Genomic DNA, 7,124 nt, shown 5'->3' with positions numbered 1-7,124 from the left:
GTTTAGCAGTGTGCATCCCCTGCTGCGCTTCCAATCGACATAGTGCAGCTCTGGGAAAGGAGGAGAAGGAAATGAGGTTTGGAAATGGAGTGGTTGCCAGTTGCCAGTCATGCAAACAGTGAAAATCAGCTCCTGAGTGCAGCTTTGACACAGCTGTACTTACCCCTTTCAGATTTAATGGCCCAGATGGGGCACGGCCCAGGGAATGAGACTTAGGGTTTTTTTTTAATATATTTGTTTAACATGACAATCTGTCTTCTAACAAACGCAGCTCAATGAGTCAATGCAGTCAGTCCCTTCTCATTACCTCGTGCTTTGGGAAGGGGCAGCTGGGGCTGGGTGGCAGGGGACACAGACCCACGGAGTGGAAAGCCAGGCTGGGCTCCGAGCAGCTGTGATTTCCCGTGTGTCACAGGCCACCAGTCTCACCTCCTCCCTCCCTGCACTGAGCCCTGTTTTTCACCAGGATGGGCAGACCACAAATCCAGGCTTGCAGGCACCAGAGGAAGAAACTATTAGTTGCTGGCTCCAAGCTGTGCATCCCAAGAGAGGGTTAGTCTGGAGGTACAGCCCTTGATACACCAGAAGAATCAGGTGCACATTTTCCACTAAGGCGATTAAAATGACATTGCTGAAGGAGTTTGCTAACACAGTAAGGGTATTACTGCTGGCCCAGTAATGGCTTTCCAAAGTACAGGCAGCAGAGACTTCTGCAACCTCTGGAGAAGAGCTCTGTGGGAGTTAGCAGCTATGATGAGCCTTTAATGCACCAACAGGTAAACTTACACACACTGAGAGAGGAAAGGGCAGGAAGGGAGCAGAGCTGCCTGTGCAGCTCCCTATTACCCACAGCTGCTCTTCTCTGAGGATGTTCCTCAGGGGATGATGCTCACAAATCCTTACTCTGGATTGTACCTCTCCTTTCTACATCTTTTCCTTTGAGGGAGCCTTAAAGGTCCTTATCCTGTTTTGCAGACCTTGCCCCTGCTCACTGAGCTTTTCCCAGAGCTGCTGGGTGAGGTTTCCCACCTGTGATGCACTGCTGGCTCATGGAGCAAAGTGTCCTGCAGCACAGGCCTGCTCCCCTAGCTCCCTTCCCAAGGTGTGTTTGGAAGCTTGTTGGAGCAGCAATCCACAGACATGGACTGATTTATTCTTCTCTACTTATAGACACTCTTCTTTCTCTTCCTCAGTCCTTTTCAGTTCTCTTTTTAGATACCAGGCTGTAACAGAGAAATGCTGGTGCTTCCTGACAGTTGCTATGACTATGACTAGTGGGGATTACTCTGCCATCACCTCTTAAATGTATCCTCGTTCCCATATGCAGCAACCAATGGATTTTACCATTAGTGGAGAAAAAACTTAAATATCTGACTAGGCCACCTTAAATCCCAAAAAAACCCAACCAACATTTGTCACCTTGAAGACTCGAGGGGAGAAAGGGCCAATTCCTTGTATCAGGAAATGTGGGGCCTCATGAAGCTGAGAATCAAGTGATGCTATTTTTTTTTTTTTCTCATAAGAGAGCGTAACATCACAGAAAAAAGTCACATCTTTTAACTATTGTGAGAAATCAGCTGATCAAATTGAGCTAGTTCATAATTTTGCCTCAGGCTGTGTGCAGGGCTGTTCACTCCCAACAATAGGAAGTGTGTGTCGTAGCCAAGAGCTCTCATACATCCCCGTGCCAATGGCTTGAATTAAATTGAGGGATTTAAAACAAGAAGGAAAAAGCATTTGTCTCATCAGTAACATGCCTCATCAGCTCCTCCTTCCCAGAAGGCAGCCAGGCTGACTCCACAGAGATGGAAAGGCCCCAAACAGGGAAAAGAAAGCCCCAACAATTTCACAGCTACTCACGCAGAAATGCTTCCACATGATACCTGCCTCCCCTCAGAGTCTGACTAGCTTGACCTGTAAAAGTGGCAGAATAAAAAAGTTATTATGAAATTCAAGTAGGAACAAGAATTTCAGCTTCTTCCATTCTTCCAAGAAGATGAAAGAGAAACCTGGAGTTACAGGAAAAGGCACTTTGGTAAATCTCTCTGCAACACATCCTCCTGAGAAGCTCATAAATGGTAAACCCATTATCCTAAAATCTCAAAGGACCAAAACCAGTGAGCATCAGAAAAAAGAGTGTCCTATCACCTAGGTATAATACAATCTCACATCAAAACAGAAAGAAGTCTCTCTCCCTTGTCCTTCCTACCCACCAGCCAGATGTCCTGCTGGCTTTTCTGTCCCCCAGTGCACTGAAATGAGGGACAGGCCAGAGGGTGATTTCAGAAAGTTGTTTCTAGGCAACAAAGATAAGAGATTACTCACATCCTGCATCCTACACACCAGGTGATGGGAAAAATGAAAAGGGCATAAACAGGAGCTTAGTAAGTCACCAGTCCCAGGGAGCTGAAGGAGCACTCCAAGAGGGTTGGGGTTGGTATTTATTTCATAAGGTGATCTCCCCTTGTCTGACAAGGAGGGGAAAGAGATGATGGTGATCCTCAGTCTTTGCAGTGCCATGGCAGAGCATTCTCTCTAGGAGCTGCAAACAACCCCATTCTTATCAGAAAGCAAAAGCAAAGGTGTGTTTTGCAGACCAAAACTTGTTTGGGTCATGCAACTGGGTGAAGTGACCCCAGGTTTATCAAGGCCCCACCATGGGAGCAGAACACACCCTGGAGCAGGAACTGGCTTGGGCACTTTGAAATGCTGAGTCTTATCAGTAAAGCAGAATTTAAAGCCTGTAAAACCAATAAAATTTGTTAGTGATTAACAGTGTGAATGTGCTGAAGCAAAAAAGCACTTTATATTTTCCAGGCAGATATGAGCAAGTGAAGTTTCCTTTTCCCAACAGTGAGGGAAAGTGAGGTCTTGTTCTTGTTTCAAGGAACACAAAAACACCTGCTCATCATTCAGCTTATTCCTGATCCCTGAAATCCAGCTGGAACCTCATCTGGAGAAGCCTGCTCTTACCTCAGGTTATGAACGTCATAGGAAAAAAATCCTAGAGACAGAGCAACTCTAAAGGCCAGAACTTTCCACTTGTGCACTGAATTGTCAGAAAAACTACAAATTGCCTTGTTTTCACCCAGACCAAACCTGAAGCAGTACGTGCTTTATTAGGGGGAGAGCAGAGACTCCCCTAGAACATCTATGAGAGTATAAAATTGTGACTCTCCAGTCCTGGCCACCCCGTGTCCCTGTGTTCGTGCTTTGGTGGGTGCAGAACCAGGGGATGGCCTCGTGTGGGGCACTACAAGCTTTGCAAGAGAACTCATGGTAGCTGTGTTTTGGGATGCCCCAAAAGGGCTGAGCACCCTTAGAGGTCTCACTCCTCTCCAAAGATACAATACAACCATATGCATCACTTTCAATTTTGAATATCATTAGTGGTTTAAAAAAATAAAAGAGAGAGAGAAAGGGAGGTAATTGTATTACTCTTATGGTATGTTTTCCATTATTTGCATAATTGCTTAATGCTAATAAGACAATTAGCAATTCTTACAGCTTAATAATTACCCAGCAATGACTGGGCTACTGTAGCTTAATTAATTTTTTAATTGTTGCTGGGGGTCTTGACATTTTTTGCCAGTATCTTCTTGTGTTAGAGATGGTGCTCCTGCAAACAGGCTGATACCAAAACACCACCAGCAACACGGGACAGGCAGATATCTTGTTACAGAGGTCTTCTGATTTTAAAATAATGGGAAATTTCAGGCTCTATATTCTGCTACTTTAGGGGCAAATTATCTAAATACAAGGATAGGCAACACAAAGAACAGTTCACCTCAGGCAAATGCTACCCCTAGAGCAGCCAGGCTACTTAGCTGGCATGGTGCTGGCATTGACAATCCTAAAGTTACAAAAGTCTTACCATTTTTAGCTTTTAGTAAACCATTCCTCAAGCTGAGTGTGAACTGTACTGTCCTGAACTGTGGTATGGCCAGAAGGAAGTTAATTGAGGGCAGGCAGGGCTGGGATTGCATTTGTCACTGATGGAGGTCACAGATGAGGCTGGCTGGAGGAAGTGGATGGCAGGACCCAGGGAGCATTCTTGGGAACAGGCTCCACTCACAGACACCAGGTAGAAGGAGAGGTTTCTTCTCTTTGATTTTGCACAAGACTTCTTGCCTGCTGCTCCTTGCAAGGTGAGGCTTCTCTTCACCCTTTCTCATTTCTCATGGCTGGCACAACATCAGCCTTTAGCCATGAAATCCCAGTTGGTGGCTGTTACCTGCACACCTCTCCCTGTGCTTCTGCTGTTGGCGTAGCAGGCTGGGCAGATTTTCCTCTGAGCTCAGTGGTGGGGCTTGTCCAGCTCCCCAATGCCAAGCATGTCCCAGAGGCAGCAGCCACCGAGGCAGGAACAGGCAGGCACCTCCCCGCTGAGTCACACCCTGCTCATGACCAAATTTACGTGCTGCTCCAGGATACCCCTCACAGTTCCTGGGATGCACAACTTTGCCCAGAGCTGTGCCAAAAAGCCACGAACCTCCAGGACATTGGCACATGTGAGGGGCCACAATTCCAGCCACACAGGGCCTGGCAGGTGTGGCCAGCTGCGAGATGCCCAGCCAAGCAGTGGAGGCCCATCACGTGCATGCTGGACAAGAGCCAGCCTTGCCCTGAGCTGGGTGCAGCCACAGGATGAGAAACAAACCTTTTGCCAAAGTTCTTTTCCCCATCAGGCCTCCCCCTACAGCTGGCAAGGAATTCCCAGTGTATCTGAGAAGACAAAAAAGCCTCCCCACGAGTCAGTGTTAAACACATTCCCCAGCCCCAGACACCAGCTCTGGCAGCCCAGTTCTCTTTAGAAAGCTCTTGACTACAGGAGATGATGATAAAAAAGTGTCTAAACAAGCATTTTGCACCAGTTTGGGATGTGCTGCCTGTAAGGCAGATGGGAGCAGTGACTTGCACTGGGTGAGTCATGGGGCCCCATGGGCTTGGCCAGGAAAAACCCTGCAAACCTCCTCACCACTCCTCTTCTGATAAAGGCACCAGCTCCTGAAGACACAGAAGATGGCCCCAGCCCCAGGAGGAGCCTGGGATGAGCTGTGAAGGGTGACACTGTCAGCTCAGCCAGGATGGAATGAGAGGACGTGCTCAGCCAGGCAGAGATGGAAATTAGAGCACAGATTACAGGCAAGCAAGTGTCAGGGCATCAGTACCACTGTCACCAACCATGTGAGAGTTTCACAGCTGCCTTCCCTGACAGCAGGGATGGGACCCTGCCCTGAGCTGTCTCCACCCAGCCAGGCACCCTCTGACAACCCTGTTTTCAGCACTGATCTGGTTTTGATGATGTGCTTCAAGCCAAGGCAACCTGCTTAGCTCCACTGGGTCCAAGCAGAGGATGGCAGCAGAGAAAAAGCATTGTGGGAACCTTAAACACAGCAAAAAGGAGAGATCAATGAATCACAGATGATGATTTTTGTACTGGGAGATCTATGGGAAGTCTCAGTTCTGCAGAGTAACTTCTATCCACATCATCTCCATTTGACTTCATTTCCTGATTTCCCAAAAGGAGATTGCTGCTGCTGCTGCTAAAGAGATGCTCCTTCCACCCTCCCAGACACATCTCTTTCCACACAGCTCTGCAAAGCCTGCCTGCTCTGGACTGGGGGGTCCTGAAGTAGTTCTGCCAACATCCAAGCATGCCTTGCTCCTGTGATCCAGGCATCCTGGAGCAGGTCTGCTCACCACAGGCATTGCAAAACAGACACAGGACAATTTGGGACCAACCACATTGTTTGGTTTTGCCTCTAAATGTTTCTAGTTGCAGTCCCAGAGTGGAATTTCTGGAAAGCCCCAGCTGCAGAGAGGATCTTTACCAAAGCACCACTATCGTGTTTGACTCACTGTCTTTGCACAATAACAGTCTTGAGACATCTTCCTTGCTCCTTGACTCAAAGTCCTTAAAAGCCCTTTTCCAGGAAGTCCCACAAGTTCCCAGCTGCTCTAGGCCCACAGCAGCACCAACAGAACTGCCTCCCTGCCCTGACAAACTGAGCAGTGCCTTAATGATGTGTGATAAGGGACTAAGGTAAGGGTTCCCAGTGAGATTACTGGCTCCCCTTGGACAGGCATTAATCCTGCTGTCACTGAGCCCCTCAGGAAACCCATTCCACTGACTTGATCTCCTTCAGCTGTTCCTCCACATAATTTATATGGAGCTAATTGCCACAGTAGTGGCTCCGGATGCAAAGCAGATGCTGCTGAGGAAAAGAGCATGTTGCATCCATAACTGATGGCTCTAATCTCTATTTAAAGACAAGGCTACTTAAGAGTTGATGGGAGGTTCAGTTCTCCCCCTTTTCTTCTCCATTTCTTAGCAAATCCAGCTGGACATTCATTCATATTTTGACACACCAGCTAAAGTGCTCAGCTGTGGTATTCCTCATGTGCAAGAACAGCCAATATTTCCCCACCCCGCCACCTATGAGGTCACAACTGTCCCTGCCACCAGCAGGGAGATAGAGATAAAATTCCTCCAGGATGTTTTCCACTACCATACTACAGTGTTTCTCTACTAACAAGTGGAGCACCAGAGGAAAAGAGATAAAACACAGGAGAACAAACTGGTGATTAGAATTAAGTGAGGCTGGAGAACAAGCACACGGAGCAGTAATTTCTCTGGAGCAGGGGAAAGGAAGATTTCCTGTTCTCAAATGGCAGCTGGCAAACAAACCATCACCCCTATCAGCAGGCAAGGACCATAGAGTAGTGGTCAGAAGAGTCACAGGGAGGAACTGGCAGATCCCAGTGAGGAAACCCAGCTGCTGGTTCAAAGCCTCCACTGTGACAGTGGCCAGCTGCTGGGAAGTTTGCAGATGTACCAAGAAGTTTGTTTTATTTGTTTTTAAACAGAAGTTTTTCAAGGAATCTCTTAAAAGTTGGTCTGTCAGCAGTTGGTACTGACCCAGCTCATCCATGGTACCTCACTGACCCTTCCAAATCTGCTCCATTTCTTGAATATCTTGCAAAAGGTCTAGACAGCCCTGTGAGCACTTGGCCATGGAGACAGGTCTTCCAGAGATGCTTTGTCTAGAGGAACAAGAGACTGAAGAACAGGGTGAGAGGGATGTCAAGCTACGCCCAAGGGAGCAGAGAAAGGCACAACG

Source organism: Pyrgilauda ruficollis, unplaced genomic scaffold, assembly GCF_017590135.1.
Source record: "Pyrgilauda ruficollis isolate IOZ18807 unplaced genomic scaffold, ASM1759013v1 scaffold16, whole genome shotgun sequence".
Taxonomy (NCBI): domain Eukaryota; kingdom Metazoa; phylum Chordata; class Aves; order Passeriformes; family Passeridae; genus Pyrgilauda; species Pyrgilauda ruficollis.
This window is presented reverse-complemented; position numbering follows the sequence as displayed.